General features: G+C 40.4%; 1 protein-coding gene and 1 long non-coding RNA gene across 4 annotated transcripts in view; both read right to left on the bottom strand.

Annotated features, from left to right (window-relative positions):
* ALDH1L1 (aldehyde dehydrogenase 1 family member L1) overlaps positions 1–16716 on the bottom strand; it is a 137428-nt gene extending 120712 nt beyond the window's left edge. For all 3 annotated transcript variants that reach the window (XM_032342208.1, XM_032342151.1, XM_032342288.1), the window contains exon 1: positions 16547–16716. The gene's annotated coding sequence lies outside the window, so the exon portion shown is untranslated. The remainder of the gene's footprint in view (positions 1–16546) is intronic.
* Positions 1–17948, bottom strand: part of LOC116590568 — a 221664-nt gene that overhangs the window by 125484 nt on the left and 78232 nt on the right. The gene's annotated exons all lie outside the window — the stretch shown is intronic.

Raw genomic sequence — 17948 nt, 5'->3', positions numbered from 1 at the left:
TCTTCCTTTATGAACCTCTTTTTATCTCCTTTCTCCCCCCTCACGATTTGGGATCTCTTCTAATTTGGTTAAAGCATATTTTCCTGGGGTTGTTGCTACCCTTTTAGTATTTTACTTGCTCCTTCATATACTCTTATCTGGACAAAATGACAAGACGGAAAAATTCAACACAAAAAAAAGAACAAGAGGCAGTACCGAAGGCTAGGGACCTAATCAATACAGACATTGGTAATATGTCAGATCTAGAGTTCAGAATGACAATTCTCAAGGTTCTAGCCGGGCTCGAAAAAGGCATGGAAGATATTAGAGAAACCCTCTCGAGAGATATAAAAGCCCTTTCTGGAGAAATAAAAGAACTAAAATCTAACCAAGTTGAAATCAAAAAAGCTATTAATGAGGTGCAATCAAAAATGGAGGCTCTCACTGCTAGGATAAATGAGGCAGAAGAAAGAATTAGTGATATAGAAGATCAAATGACAGAGAATAAAGAAGCTGAGCAAAAGAGGGACAAACAGCTACTGGACCACGAGGGGAGAATTCGAGAGATAAGTGACACCATAAGACGAAACAATATTAGAATAATTGGGATTCCAGAAGAAGAAGAAAGAGAGAGGGGAGCAGAAGGTATACTGGAGAGAATTATTGGGGAGAATTTCCCCAATATGGCAAAGGAAACGAGCATCAAAATTCAGGAGGTTCGGAGAACGCCCCTCAAAATCAATAAGAATAGGCTCACACCCCGTCACCTAATAGTAAAATTTACAAGTCTTAGTGACAAAGAGAAAATCCTGAAAGCAGCCCGGGAAAAGAAGTCTGTAACGTACAATGGTAAAAATATTAGATTGGCAGCAGACTTATCCACAGAGACCTGGCAGGCCAGAAAGAGCTGGCATGATATTTTCAGAGCACTAAACGAGGAAAACATGCAGCCAAGAATACTATATCCAGCTAGGCTATCATTGAAAATAGAAGGAGAAATTAAAAGCTTCCAGGACAAACAAAAACTGAAAGAATTTGCAAACACCAAACCAGCTCTACAGGAAATATTGAAAGGGGTCCTCTAAGCAAAGAGAGAGCCTACAAGTGGTAGATCAGAAAGGAACAGAGACCATATACAGTAACAGTCACCTTACAGGCAATACAATGGCACTAAATTCATATCTCTCAATAGTTACCCTGAATGTTAATGGGCTAAATGCCCCTGTCAAAAGACACAGGGTATCAGAATGGATAAAAAAACAAAACCCATCTATATGTTGCCTCCAAGAAACTCATTTCAAGCCCGAAGACACCTCTAGATTTAAAGTGAGGGGGTGGAAAAGAATTTACCATGCTAATGGACATCAGAATAAAGCAGGAGTGGCAATCCTTATATCAGATCAATTAGATTTTAAGCCAAAGACTATAATAAGAGATGAGGAAGGACACTATATCATACTCAAAGGGTCTGTCCAACAAGAAGATTTAACAATTTAAAATATCTATGCCCCCAACGTGGGAGCAGCCAACTATATAAACCAATTAATAACAAAATCAAAGAAACACATCAACAATAATACAATAATAGTAGGGGACTTTAACACTCCCCTCACTGAAATGGACGATCATCCAAGCAAAAGATCAGCAAGGAAATAAAGGCCTTAAATGACACAATGGACCAGATGGAGATCACAGATATATTCAGAACATTTCATCCCAAAGCAACAGAATACACATTCTTCTCTAGTGCACATGGAACATTCTCCAGAATAGATCACATCCTCGGTCCTAAATCAGGACTCAACCGGTATCAAAAGATTAGGATCATTCCCTGCATATTTTCAGACCACAATGCTCTAAAGCTAGAACTCAACCACAAAAGGAAGTTTGGAAGAACCCAAATACATGGAGACTAAACAGCATCCTTCTAAAGAATGAATGGGTCAACCGGGAAATTAAAGAAGAATTGAAAAAAATCATGGAAACAAATGATAATGAAAATACAACGGTTCAAAATCTGTGGAACACAACAAAGGCAGTCCTGAGAGGAAAATATATAGCGGTACAAGCCTTTCTCAAGAAACAAGAAAGGTCTCAGGTACACAACCTAACCCTACACCTAAAGGAGCTGGAGAAAGAACAAGAAAGAAACCCTAAGCCTAGCAGGAGAAGAGAAATCATAAAGATCAGAGCAGAAATCAATGAAATAGAAACCCAAAAAACAATAGAACAAATCAATGAAACTAGGAGCTGGTTCTTTGAAAGAATTAATAAAATTGATAAACCCCTGGCCCAACTTATCAAAAAGAAAAGAGAAAGGACCCAAATAAATAAAATCATGAATGAAAGAGGAGAGATCACAACTAACACCAAAGAAATACAAACTATTATAAGAACATACTATGACCAACTCTACGCTAATAAATTTGACAATCTGGAAGAAATGGATGCATTCCTAGAAACATATAAACTACCACAACTGAACCAGGAAGAAATAGAAAGCCTGAACAGACCCATAACCAGTAAGGAGATTGAAACAGTCATAAAAAATCTCCAAACAAACAAAAGCCCAGGGCCAGACGGCTTCCTGGGGGAATTCTACCAAACATTTAAAGAACTAATTCCTAATCTCCTGAAACTGTTCCAAAAAATAGAAATGGAAGGAAAACTTCCAAACTCATTTTATGAGGCCAGCATCACCTTGATCCCAAAACCAGACAAGGATCCCATCAAAAAAGAGAGCTATAGACCAATATCCTTGATGAACACAGATGCGAAAATACTCACAAAATACTAGCCAATAGGATTCAACAGTACATTAAAAGGATTATTCACCACGACCAAGTGGGATTTATTCCAGGGCTGCAAGGTTGGTTCAACATCCGCAAATCAGTCAATGTGATACAACACATCAATAAAAGAAAGAACAAGAACCATATGATACTCTCAATAGATGCTGAAAAAGCATTTGACAAAGTACAGCATCCCTTCCTGATCAAAACTCTTCGAAGTGTAGGGATAGAGGGCACATACCTCAATATCATCAAAGCCATCTATGAAAAACCCACCGCAAATACCATTCTCAATGGAGAAAAACTGAAAGCTTTTCCCCTAAGGTCAGGAACACGGCAGGGATGTCCATTATCACCACTGCTATTCACTGCTAGGACTAGAGGTCCTAGCCTCAGCAATCAGACAACAAAAGGAAATTAAAGGCATCCAAATCGGCAAAGAAGAAGTCAAATTATCACTCTTCGCAGATGATATGATACTATATGTGGAAAACCCAAAAGACTCCACTCCAAAACTGCTAGAACTTGTACAGGAATTCAGTAAAGTGTCAGGATATAAAATCAATGCACAGAAATCAGTTGCATTTCTCTACACCAGACAGCAAGACAGAAGAAAGAGAAATTAAGGAGTCAATCCCATTACAATTGCACCCAAAACGCATAAGATACCTAGGAATAAACCTAACCAAAGAGGCACAGAATCTATACTCAGAAAACTATAAAGTACTCATGAAAAATTGAGGAAGACACAAAAGAAATGGAAAAATGTTCCATGCTCCTGGATTGGAAGAATAAATATTGTGAAAATGTCTATGCTACCTAAAGCAATCTACACATTTAATGCAATTCCTATCAAAGTACCATCCATCTTTTTCAAAGAAATGGAACAAATAATTCTTAAATTTATATGGAACCAGAAAAGACCTCGAATAGCCAAAGGGATATTGAAAAAGAAAGCCAACGTTGATGGCATCGCAATTCCGGACCTCAAGCTGTATTACAAAGCTGTCATCATCAAGACAGTATGGTACTGGCACAAAAACAGACAGATAGATCAATGGAACAGAATAGAGAGCCCAGAAATAGACCCTCAACTCTACAGTCAACTAATCTTTGACAAAGCAGGAAAGAATGTCCAATGGAAAAAAGACAGCCTCTTCAATAAATGGTGCTGGGAAAACTGGACAGCCACATGCAGAAAAATGAAATTGGACCATTTCCTTACACCACACACCAAAATAGACTCAAAATGGATGAAGGACCTCAATGTGCGAAAGGAATCCATCAAAATCCTTGAGGAGAATACAGGCAGCAACCTCTTCGACCTCAGCCGCAGCAACATCTTCCTAGGAACAACGCCAAAGGCAAGGGAAGCAAGGGAAAAAATGAACTATTGGGATTTCATCAAGATCAAAAGCTTTTGCACAGCAAAGGAAACAGTTAACAAAATCAAAAGACAACTGACAGACTGGGAGAAGATATTTGCAAACGACATATCAGATAAAGGACTAGTGTCCAGAATCTATAAAGAACTTAGCAAGCTCAACACCCAAAGAACAAATAATCCAATCAAGAAATGGGCAGAGGACATGAACAGACATTTCTGCAAAGAAGACATCCAGATGGCCAACAGACACATGAAAAAGTGCTCCATATCACTCGGCATCAGGGAAATACAAATCAAAACCACAATGAGATATCACCTCACACCAGTCAGAATGGCTAAAATAAACAAGTCAGGAAATGACAGATGCTGGCGAGGATGCGGAGAAAGGGGAACCCTCCTACACTGTTGGTGGGAATGCAAGCTGGTGCAGCCACTCTGGAAAACAGCATGGAGGTTCCTCAAAATGTTGAAAATAGAACTGCCCTATGACCCAGCAATTGCACTATTGGGTATTTACCCTAAAGATACAAACTTAGTGATCCAAAGGGGCACATGCACCCGAATGTTTATAGCAGCAATGTCCACAATAGCCAAACTATGGAAAGAACCTAGATGTCCATCAACAGATGAATGGATCAAGAAGATGTGGTATATATACACAATGGAATACTATGCAGCCATCAAAAGAAATGAAATCTTGCCATTTGCGACAACATGGATGGAACTAGAGCGTATCATGCTTAGCGAAATAAGTCAAGCAGAGAAAGACAACTATCATATGATCTCCCTGATATGAGGAAGTGGTGATGCAACATGGGGGCTTAAGTGGGTAGGAGAAGAATAAATGAAACAAGATGGGAATGGGAGGGAGACAAACCATAAGTGACTCTTAATCTCACAAAACAAACTGAGGGTTGCTGGGGAGCGGGGGTTTGGGAGAAGGGGGGGGATTATGGACATTGGGGAGGGTATGTGCTTTGGTGAGTGCTGTGAAGTGTGTAAACCTGGTAATTCATAGACCTGTACCCCTGGGGATAAAAATATATGTTTATAAAAAATAAAAAATTTAAAAATAAATAAATAAATAAAATCTTTGAAGAAGAAAAAAAAAAAAGCAAGACCCATCCATATGCTGTCCATGAGAGACTAACTTTACACCTTAAGCCACCTCCAGATTGAAAGTGGCAAGCTGGTCTTTTGTAGCAACATAGACAGGACTGGAAGAGATTATGCTGAGTGAAATAAGTCAAGCAAAGAGTGTCAATTATCATATGGTTTCACTTATTTGTGGAGCTTAACAAATAACATGGAGGACATGGGGAGATGGAGAGGAGAAGGCAGTTGAGGGAAATTGGAAGGGGAGGTGAACCATGAGAGACTATGGACTCTGAAAAATAACCTGAGGGTCTTGAAGGGGCGGGGGGTGGGAGGTTGGGGGAACAAGGTAGTAGGTATTAGGGAGGGCACATATTGCATGGAACACTGGGTGTGGTGCAAAAACAATGAATTGTGTTACGCTGAAAAGAAATTAAAAAAAAGAAAGAAGAAAGAAAGTGAGGGGTTGAGAACAATTTGTCATGCTAATGGACCTCAAAAAAATGCTGGGAAAGCAATTCTCTTATCAGATAAATTAGATTTTAAACTAAAGACCATAGTGAGAGATGAAAAGGGACACTATATCATAACTAAAGGATTACCCAACAAGGAGAATTAACAATTATAAATATTTATGTTCCTAATTTGGGAGCAGTCAAACATATCAACCAATTAATAACCAAACTAAAAAAAAAAAATGCATTGATAATAATACATTAATAGTAGGGGACTTCAACATCCCACTCACAGCAATGGAAAGATCACCTCAGTAGAAGTTCAACAAAGAAGTAAGGGCTCTGAATGACACATTAGACCAGATGAACTTCAGAGCATTCCATCCTAAAGCAACAGAATACACATTCTTCTAGAGTGCACAGGGAATTTTTCCAGAAGAGCATATACTGGATCATAATTCAGGTCTCAACCAATACCAAAAGATTGGGATTATTCCCTGCATATTTTCAGACCACAAAGCTTTGAAACTTGAACTCAATCACGAGAGGAAATATGAAGGAACTCAAACACTTGGAGGTTAAAGACCATCCTACTAAAGAATGAATGGGTCAACCAGGAAATTTAAAAAAAAAATTAATTCATAGAAACTAATGAAAATAAAAACACAAATGTTCAAAACCTCTGGGATACAGCAAAGGTGATCCTAAGAGGAAAGTATATTGCAATACAAGTCTCTGTCAAAAACTTTTAAAAATCTCAAATACACAAGCTATCCTTACACCTAAAAGAACTGGAGAAAGAACAGCAAATAAAGCTTAAACCAAGCAGGAGAAAAGAAATAATAAAGATTAGAGTGGAAATCAATGAAATACAAACCAGAAGAATAGAGAAGATCAATGAAAGTAGAAGCTGGTTCTTTGAAAGAATAAGATTGATAAACCCCTACCAGACTTATCAAAAAGAGAAAGAACCTAAATTAATAAAATCGTGAATGAAAGAAGAGAGATCATGACCAACACTAAGAAAATACAAACAATTTTAAGAACATATTATGAGCAACTCTATGCCAACAAATTAGGCAATCTGGAAGAATTGACCAGATGAATAGGCCAGATGGCTTCCCAGGGACATTCTACCAAACACTCAAAGAAGAAATAATATTTATTCCACTGAAGCTGTTTCAAAAAATAAAACCGGAAGGAAAACTTCCAAACTCATTCTATGATGCCAGCATTACCTTGATCCTAAAATCAAAGACCCCATCAAAAAGGAGAATTACAGGAGTTCCTGGGTGGCTGTCAGTTAAGCAACTGCCTTTGGCTCAGGTCATGATCCCAGGGTCCTGGGATTGAGCCCTGCATCAGGCTCCCTGCTCAGGGGGAGCCTGCTTCTCCCTCTCCTCCCTGCTTGTGCTCTTTCTCACTCTCTCACTCTCTCTCTCTCTCTCTTAAATAAATAAATAAAATCTTAAAAAAAAAAAAAAGAAAATTACAGACCAATATCCCTGATGAACACGGATGCCAACATTCTCACCAAGATACTAGCCAACTGGATCCAACAGTACATGAAAAAGATTATTCACCATTACCAAGTGGGATTTATTCCTGAATTGCAAGGGCAGTTCAACATTTGCAAATCAATCAATGTGATACATCACATTAATAAAAGAAAGGACAAGAACCATATGATCTTCTCCATTGATGCAGAAAAAGCATTTTACATACAATACAGCATCCTTTCTTGATTAGAACTCTCCAAAGTGTAGGGATAGAAGGAACATACTTCAATATCATAAAAGCCACCTACAAAAAGCCCACAGCAATATCATCCTCAAGGGGAAAACTGAGAGCTTTTCCCTTAGGGTCAAGAAGGTCAGGAACACAAGGGTAATGTCCTTTCTCACCACTGTTGTTCAACACAGTACTAGAATTCCAAGCCTCAGCAATCAGACAACAAAAAGAAATAAAAGGCATTCAAACTAGCAAACAAGAAGTCAAACTTTCTTTGCAGATGAGATGATATTTTATGTGGAAAACCCAAAAGACTCCACTCCAAAATTGCCAGAACTCATACAGCAATTCAGCAATGTGGCAGGATATAAGATCAATACACAAAAATCAGATGCATTTCTTTACACTAACAATGAGACAGAAGAAAGAAAATTAAGGAATTGATCTATTTACAATAGCACCCGAAAACCACAAGATACCTAAGAATAAACCTAACCAAAGAGGTAAAGGATCTGTACTCTAAAAACTGTAGAACACTGCTGAAAGAAACTAAAGAAGATACAAACAGATGGAAAAACATTCCATGCTCATGGAATGGAAGAATAAACATTGTTAAAAGGTCTATGCTACCCAGAGCAATCTATATATTCAAAGCAATCCCTATCAAAATATCATCAACATTTTCACAGACTTGGATCAAATAATCCTAAAATTTGTATGGAACTAGAAAAGACCCCAAATAGCCAAAGGAATGTTGAAAAAGAAAACCAAAGCTGGTGGCATCACAATGCCAGGCATCAACCTATATTACAAAACTAATCATTAAGACATAATGGTACTGGCACAAACAGACACATAAATCAATGGAATAGAATAGAGAACCCAGAAATGGACCCTCAACTCTATCGTCAACTTATTTTGACAAAGAAGAAAAGAATATCCAATGGAAAAAAGGCAATCTATTCAATAAGTGGTGTTGGGAAAATTAGACAGCCACATATGGAAAAAGAAAATGGACCATTCTTTTATACGATACACAAAGATAAACTCAAAATGGATGAAAGACCTCAATTTGACACAGGAATCAATCAAAATCCTAGAGAAGAACACAGACAGCATCTTCTTCGACCTCGGACGCAGCAGCTTCTTGCTAGACAAATCTCCAGAGGCAATGGAAAGAAAAGCAGAAATGAACTACTGGACTTTATCAAGATAAAAAGCTTCTTCACAGCAAAGGAAGCAATCAACAAAACTAAAACGTAACCTATGGAATGGGAGAAGATATTTGCAAATGACAGTACAGATAAAGGGCTAGTATCCAAGATCTATAAAGAACTTATCAAACTCAACACCCAAAACCAAATAATCCAGTAAAGAAATGGGCATAAGACATGAATAGACATTTCTCCAAAGAAGACATACAAATGGCCAGTGGACACATGAAAAACTTCACATCACTTGGCATCAGCGAAATATAAATCAAAATCACAATGAGATTACCACCTTACACCAGTAAGAATGGCTAAAATTAACAAGACAGGAAACAACAAATGTTGGCAAGGATGTGGAGAAAGGGGAACTCTCTTACACTGTTGGTGGGAATGCAAGCTGGTACAGCCACTCTAGAAAATTCCTCAAGAATTTAAATGGACATTCCTCAAGAAGTTAAAAATAGAGATACCCTAAAACCCAGCAATTATGCTACTAGGTATATACCCCAAAGATACAAATATAGTGATCTGAAGGGGCACATACACCCCAAAGTTCATAGCAGCAATATCCACAATAGCCAAACTATGAAAAGAGCTGAGATATCCATCAACAGATGAATGGATAAAGAAGTTGTGGAACATATATATATATATATGAATATATATATGTGTTTTTGTGTATATAAATGTATATATACATATATGTATACATATATATGTAATATTGTGTATATGTGTGTGTGTGTGTGTGTGTGTGTGTGTATATATATATATAACTCAGCCATCAGAAAAGATGAATGCTTACCATTTACATCAACATGGATGTAACTGAAGGGTATTACGCAAAAGAAGTCAAATATAGAAAGACAATTATCATACAGTTTCACTCATTTGTGGAATATAAGAAACAATGCAGAGGATCATAAGGGAAGGGAGGGAAAATTGAATGGGAAATATCAGAGAGGGGAAACAAGCTATGAAAGGCTCTTACCTATAGGAAACAAACTAAGGGCTGCTGGAGGGGAGGTGGGGATGGGGGATGGGGATAGGTTTTGGGGAGATGGGCATTAAGTAAGGCACGTGATATGATGAGCACTTGGTATTACACCCAACTGATAAATTACTGAACAGTACATCTGAAACTAATGATATACTCTATGTTGGCTAATTGAATTTAAATTAAAAATTTTTTAAAAAACCACCCAGTGCTTATCACAATAAATGCCTTCTTTAATCCCCATCACATCTTTATCCATTCATCTGTTGATGAACACCTTGGCTTTTTCCACAGTTTGGCTACTACGGACACTGCTGCTATGAACATTGGGGTACATGTGCCCCTTCAGATCACTACACTTTTATCTTTGGGGTAAATGCCTAGTAGTGAAATTGCTGGTTGGTAGAGTAGCTCTATTTTTAACTTCTTGAGGAATCTCCATACCATCTTCCAGAGTGGACACTGGTAAGCCCCTAGTTAGACTAACTAAGACAAAAATTGCTAATTTCAAAAATGTAAGAAGGACCATCACTACTAATCCCATGGTCATTAAAAGAGTAAAAAGGAGTATTATTAATAACTATACACCCTCAAATTTGATAACCTAGATGAAATGGAACATATCTTGCAAGACACCATTCAACAAAACTTATACAAGGAAAATAGAAATAGGTCTACATATATTAAAGGCACTGAATCAATAATTAATACCCTTCCAAAGCAGAAAGCACCAGGGTTCACTGGTGAATTCAACCAAACACTTAAGATTCAAAATCAATTAATCAATTCATGTAATAGATTACACAATCAAAATCAAAATCAATTACACTAGATTACATTAACAGGACAGAGAAGGAAAATCATGTGAACAGATAAATAGATGCAGAAAAAGTATTTGACAAAACCCAATACTCATTCCTGATAAAACATTCTCAGCAAACTAGGAATGGAGAGGAAATTAACCTGATAAAGAACATCTACAAACAAACCCATAACTAATATCACACTTAATTGTAAGAAACTAGAAACCTTCCCACTAAGATCAGAAACAAGCCAAGGGTGTTCCTTTCATTATTTCTATTCAAAATCCTACTGGAAATTCTAGCAAAGAAATAAGAAAAGGTGATAAAAGGTATACAGATTGGAAAGGAGGAAATAAACTGTCTGTGTTCAAGATGACATGATTGTCCACGTAGAAAATCTTAAAGAATCAACAAGAAACTCCTAAAACCAATAAATGATTATAGGAAGGTTACAGGAGAGAAGGTTAATATGCAAAAGTCAATTGCTTCTTATATGCCAGCAATAAACAATTGGAACTTGAAATTAAAAACACAATATCATTTACATATCACATAAAAATGAAATTATTTATGTGTAAATATAATAAAATATGTAAAAGAGCTATGTGGGGAAAACCACAAGATTAATGAAGGAAATAAAATAAAACCTAAATAAGTGGAGATATTATATTCATATGGTTAGGAAAACTCAATATTGTCAAGACATCAGTTCTTTCCAATTTGACCTTTGGATTCAACACAATCTCAGTGAAAATCCCAGCAAGTTATTTTGTGGACATCAACAAACTGATTTTAAAGTTTATACTAAAGGCAAAAGACCTGAAATATCCAACACAATATTGAAGGAGAGGGGCAAAGTCAAAATACTGACACTACCCAACTTCAGTATGATGCCACAGTAATGAAGCTATAGTATTCAAGACAGTGTGATATTGGCAAAAGAGTAGACAAATAGAAGAGAGACACACACAAAAAGTCACCTGATCTTTGAGAAAGTAGTAAAAGCAATTCAATAGAGAAAATATAGATTTTTCAACAAATGATTCTTGAATGACCAGACATCCACGTGCAAAATTTTAAAAAAAAGACCCTCAAATCAATACATCAATCACATGTAAAATTTTCATAAAGATAAAACTATAAAACTCCTAGAAGATAACATATGATGCAATCCAGATGACCGTGGGTCTGACTTTTTAGATAACAACAAAACTATGGAAGGAAAAAAGTGACAAACTGAACTTTATTAGACTTAAAAAAAAAACTTCTGCTCTGCAAAAGACAAGCAACAAAGGGTGGTTGGGCAGGGGGAAGTGGGGGTGGGGGTGGGGGGATCTGCAAAACACACATCTGATAAAGGACTAGTATCCAAAATATACAAAGGATTCTTAAAACTCAACTGTAAGAAAACAACTCAACTTAAAATTGGAGGAAAGACCTGAACAGACATCTCAACAAAGAAGAAATACCAATGGGAGATGCATATATGAAAACATGCTTAACATCATATGTCACTAGGGATTGCAAATTAAAACAACAATGAAATACCATTGCAAATCTACTAGAATGTATCTACTACATGTAGATGAATCTACTACATGTATCTGAAGCAATTTGCCAAAGAATAAAAGCCCTACTAAAATCAAAAACACTAACAACACAAAACGCTGGTGAAGAGGTGGAGCAACAGGAACTCTCATTCATTGCTGGTGGGAATGAGAAAATGGTACAGTCACTTTGGAAAATAGTTTGGCAGTTTCTTAACGAAAAAACCAAAAAAAAAAAAATTAACACACTCCTACCATACAATTCAGCAATCATGGTCTTTACCTAAATGAGGGGGCAATTTAGGTCCACACAAAAACCTGCACACAGATATTTATAGCAGCTTTACTCATAATTACCTAAACTTGAAAGCAACCAACATGTCCTTTAATAGGTGAATGAATAAATAAATTGTGGTACATCCAGAGAAAAGCTTTTATTCCATGCTAAGAAGAAATGAGCTATCAAACATAAAAAGAGAGAAATTTTAATGCCTATTGCTAAATGAAAGAAGCCAGACCTATTATTCTAGCTATAATAACAGTGTCAACTAGGAAGACAGAGGGAAAAAAGTCAGTGTTTGATAGAGGCTTAGAGGAGGAGGGAGAGATATGAACAGATGGAACACAGGACATTTTTCAGTTACCTACTGTAATGGTAGATGCAGGTCCTTATACACCCGCCAAAACCCATTGAATATATAACACAAAGAGTGATGCGAGCTGTAGACTTTAAGAATATTGTATCAATATCCAGTCATCAAAAGTAACAAATGTGCCTAGTGCTAATGCAAGGTGTTACTAATATATTTGGGACAGTGGAGAAACACGGGGCTGAGGGAGTATGTGGGAACTCTCTGTACTCTGCTCAATTGTTCTGTAAACTTAATATTATTCTAAAAATTAATTTAAACAAACAAACAAATCTATAGTTTACATCTTACTTCAAAATGCAGTTCAATTGGGTTAAAATAAATATTTTAAAAATCAAATACAGGAAGAAAACATCAAAGTACGAGGGAAAAAAAAATCTGGTAAGTGTTGGACTTTAGAAACTTGACTCTAAAGGAAAGATACAAAGGAAGCATGTGATAAACGTTCATGCAGGAAGATTTTACATGTATCTGAAGCAATTTGCCAAAAGAATAAAAGCCCTCTGCCAACAGATGAATATAAACGTGTTTAAGTTACAATTAATCAAATGCCTATTGCTAAATAGGCGTCATAAAACAAGGGACTGTTTTTCTCCTATAAAACTGGAAGGCACTGAAGACGATGTTGTCTAGGTACAGGAAAAGGAACACCCTTTCCTTGGGGCAAATTCTCTAGAGGAAAATTTGGCAATAAATATCAAAATCCTAGAAATGGTTCTTTTCTTCTGATTCAGCATTTTCACTTCTTTTTTTTTTTTTTTTTTTAAAGATTTTTTTTTTATTTATTTATTTGACAGAGAGAAATCACAAGTAGATGGAGAGGTAGGCAGAGAGAGAGAGAGGGAAGCAGTCTCTCCGCTGAGCAGAGAGCCCGATGCGGGACTCGATCCCAGGACTCTGAGATCATGACCTGAGCCGAAGGCAGCGGCTTAACCCACTGAGCCACCCAGGCGCCCAGCATTTTCACTTCTAAATTATGTTTGGGTGAGCAAATAATGGCATAAGTATGGCAAAATCATGCTACATGCACACTGTGTAAGCCAGGCAGCCAGTTAGGGTGACGCACTTTGCTTCGCCAACGGGAATATGCAGGCCAGAGCACCTGAACAGATAGCAAACCACTATGATTTTTAAAAGTGTCATGCATGTGTATGTCTGTGTACTTGCAGTGCAAAAAAACTGGGTGGATTCACCCAGAAATGTGAAAAGTCCCTGGGTAGAGTGCTTTGGGTTTGGGGGATTTTCATGAAAGTAATTATCTTTTTTTTACCGAATGTTCTGTTTTTGCTCCCACCCCCACCCCCCCCCCACCCCCCCGCCAAATTGAGAATGTATTACTCATGGTAAAGTAAAGCAGTACAAAAAAGATCCCTTTGAAAGCAGGGAGGCAAGGTCAGGGGAGCCACCAGTGGGGCTATTGTCACAGTCCCAGGAAGCTGAGCTTGGCAGGGACAGGTGCTCCCAGAGGGGCCTCAGCCAGTCTTGACCTTTGGCTTGTGAAAAGCTCAGGAACTCCAAAGGGGCAGAGCCAGGGAAGGGACTACACTGCTGCTGAGAGGTGCAGCTCGGCTCACTGTCGGGCAGCCTACAAGGCTCTACCTCCTTCCTGAGTTGGCAGGCTCAGCCCCTTGCCCCTGGCAGTGCTTGGGCACACTCTGGGGCTGCCCTGGCAGCAGCAGGACTGTCAGGGCTTCCCAGGCCTCCTACCCCAATCACCCCGCTCAGACCTGGCTCCCCAGTGAAATTTCCTTACTAAGAAGTTCACTGACAAGTACTTGAAACAGGCAGAGTGACATTCCCCCAGGGACTTCATTGCCTGGATATTGACCTTTTGCTAAGGACAAAAGGCAATCTTAGACTGACCCCCAGGATCCTGTAAGTCTACTTTAACATATAAAAATTCCTTTGGAAACTTCCTTTATCTCTAACTCCTCCCCCAAGATACATATTGACAATCATCGCCCATGTTTTTGACCCACAGATATACATCAAAATTAGGGTCTTATGAAGGGACTGGCCAGGCTAGATAGGGAGAGATAGGAAAGGGACTATAGGATCAGGCTCAAAGAAATCCCAAAAAGTGCAGACGTATAAGAAAACCAGAGATAATGGAACAAACAAGACCACCCAACCCTAGGTGTCAGAGGTGGGGTCTTATTATAACAGTCACTTATGACCAACAAAGAATTACCAGATCCTAAAAAAGAAGTAAATCATAAAAGTTGTAATCACTAGTCCCTACTAATGGTGCTATCTATAGAGATGTTAAAAGGATTTGTGTAACCTGGTTAGTCTTCAATTAAAAAAAACAATCCCAAAAGCCTTCAGTGGCAGCCCTGTAGGGACCCCTTTCACTCCCAGAGCTTTTTCTGTATCTTTGCTTAACAAAACTCTCTTTACTCACTCTCCTTTGTCCTCAAGATTCCTTCTTTGACTCCATGAGACAAGAACCTCACTCTCCAGCTTCACCAGGGCCCAGCTGTCAGACCCTGCCCAAGCTCGATGTGTGCAGGTGCAGCAGCTCTGGGCCACCTGTTCTCAAGCTGTAGTCTTGGGACCCACAGAAGAATGCAGCTCTAGGAGGGGGTAGAGGCTCAGCCAAGCTTCAGGGCACAGCCACAAGGCATCCTACTTCATCAGCTGCTTTGGAAAAGGGGGAAAAGGGGGCAGGAGAGGCGGGGGCTGGGGGGTGAGAGCAAAGCTGACTGCTCTTCTGCAATCAGTCTATTCCATTAGGCACCAGGCAGGGAGGATACTGTGTCCCTCCCAAAGCGGAGTCCCTGGGGGTCCTGTTTCATCCACTGTCTTTCCCACTATCCTGTGCACAGGGGCTGGCCATGGTGCAAGCTTCCCCAGACCACTTGAGCCTGCAGACCTATAATCCACCTTAAGGAATCACGTTCATCTCTTAAGGCTCAATCTCCTTGTCTCCAAAAGAGACATCACAGTATTGTTTCCAACATTGTCCCGGAGGTTAATATTTGTAGGAGGGACAGCAGCCCACATTCAACAGAGCTCCTAGGTCCAAAGTGCACGATCTTCTGTCATTCTGAAGCAACACTGGCAGACAGTAGTATTAGTATTTATCCCTCCACCTCAATTTTAGCTAAAGAAACACAGTCGGAGTTAGAAATTTGCCCAAGGTCACTGGGAATCGAGGGAGTAGGGAGAAAATAGCCACCTGAAGCCAAAGGCCACCACCCTTAACTCAGCATCTGAACATACTTATTAAATTCTGTCTCCATCTGCACCTAAGCCATATTCCTGCCCCTTCTAGGGAGGTGAAAAAGAGGGACCTCAACAGGTGCGGTGATGCTGGGCTCTAAGTAGCATAACCCCAAGAACCGTGTTGGGATAAACCTGGGGTGCAGGGGTCAATGCTCCTGTGCACTAGGGAAGGTGGGGCTGTAGAAGCTCTCCAATCACAAAATGCCCTTGTGCCTGGCCCCCAGATTTGGCCAATCAGAGGGGATATTTTCCACTCCGAGAATGGGGTGAGGGGCTTAGCCCAGGACGCAGAGGGTCCCTAGAACGCGGAGAAGCCCTGTCAAGCTTCAGACTGTCTCTTTCTCTCTCAGATCCTCAGTTTTCTCTTCTGTAAGCCAGCCAGATAATGCCCGCCCCACAGGGCTGCCGGCTCGGTAAAGCTCCCTGCCTGGCCAGCCCGGCTGAATCCCCACATCTTGGTTCTCCAGCCTGAGGGCCCCTGGCCAGGATGGAGGCTCGGCTGCCCCGGGGGAAATCTCGGGCCAGACTCCAAGCCCTGCTTCCCCGGAGGGAAGCTCGTGTGTCCACTAGGAGCCCCCACTGGGAGACCCAGGCCCAGAACCCCTGGAGTCGCGAGTTGGGACAGCCTCCTTCCCCCGGAGGTCGGGGCTGGAGGGTGGGGGGTTACTTACCAAGCGCGGGAGGAGGCACAAGAATCGCCGGTCAGAAGGAACCTCTGAGAGCCTCGGTCGGAGGACAAGGACTGGAGCAGGCCGGCCCAGGGCAGCAGAGAGGTGGGACCCGCCCCGGCCAGTCTCAGAGCCTCGGCCAAGGCCAGAGCCTCAGAAGGGAGGGGCTCCTGATGGAGGCGAAAGGGGCGGGGGCGCGGGGCGGGAGGAATGTCTTCCTGGGTAGGGGTGGAGAGGGCTCTCACTGGCTGTGTGAGTGTAGGCGGGCATGTCACTCACCCTCTCTGTGCGTGCTTGAATTTACAGGCGAGAAAACTTGCTAAGGACCCTTCAGATGTGAAGGCAAGGAGGGGCGCGAGGGAGCATTCTTCTGTAGTTTATGAGAAGGCCTGAGTGCCCGGTGGTGAGGGATACCTGCAAGGCCTAGTTGGCGGGAGGAAACACGACAACCCTGATAATGTCACTCATTCACTCATTCAAGAATGATGTGCCAAGTTCCTACTGTGTGCAATGGACAGGGGCAGAGCCAAACAAGATCCTAGCCCTCTGCGAACCTGCAGTCACCTGCAAGAGACAGTAAATGTGTATCCGGGTAAATAAGGGGGTTTCTGCATGCCCAGTGCCCTTCCTGCCCGGTACAGCTCCCAACCTCCCTCTAGACAATTCCTCTTCTCTTTGCTCCTCTCCTCTTAGTCTGGGTGCCCTGATGCCTCTCCTGTCTCAGGCAGGGTTATCTGTCCCACTCTGGGCCAAAGTCCAGAAAAGAGAATACAGAGGAAGATAAATCTGCACATTGTTTTCTGACTGAGAGCCTATATCCAGTGGCTCTTGGACAAGACACCAAGAATGCCCTTCCTGACACACCTGCTGCTCGTCTCTGCTATGCCCTTCCTAGCCTCACTTCTTTTAAGGTTCTTGCTACCTGAGCTCCAGCCACCCCAGACCTCTACACAGTGCCTGAACACTCAAGTGTAAAGGCCTCAGGGCCTTTATGCTGACTCCTGCCAGAATGTTCCTCTCTCAATACTACAGAAGAATGCCCCCCCCCTTGCCTTCACATTATACCTGATATATTCAATATCTGATGCAGAGCCTTTGAGAAGCTTTTCCAAGTCACACAATCTAAAGAAGTCCCTCCAGCTATGTGTAGAAGAATGAAACTCGACCATTCTCTTACACCATACACAAAGATAAACTTGAAATGGTTAAAAGACCTCAATGTGAGGCAGGAATCCATCAGAATCCTAGAGGAGAACATAGGCAGTAACCTCTTCAATATTGGCCACAGCAAGTTCTTTCAAGATATGCCTCCAAAGGCAAAGGAAACAAAAGTGAAAATGAACATTAGGGACTTCATCAGGATCAAATCTTCTGCACAGCAAAGGAAACAGTCAACAAAACAAAG

This window comes from Mustela erminea, chromosome 1 (genome assembly GCF_009829155.1).
Source record: "Mustela erminea isolate mMusErm1 chromosome 1, mMusErm1.Pri, whole genome shotgun sequence".
Classification (NCBI taxonomy): domain Eukaryota; kingdom Metazoa; phylum Chordata; class Mammalia; order Carnivora; family Mustelidae; genus Mustela; species Mustela erminea.
This window is presented reverse-complemented; position numbering and strand designations above follow the sequence as displayed.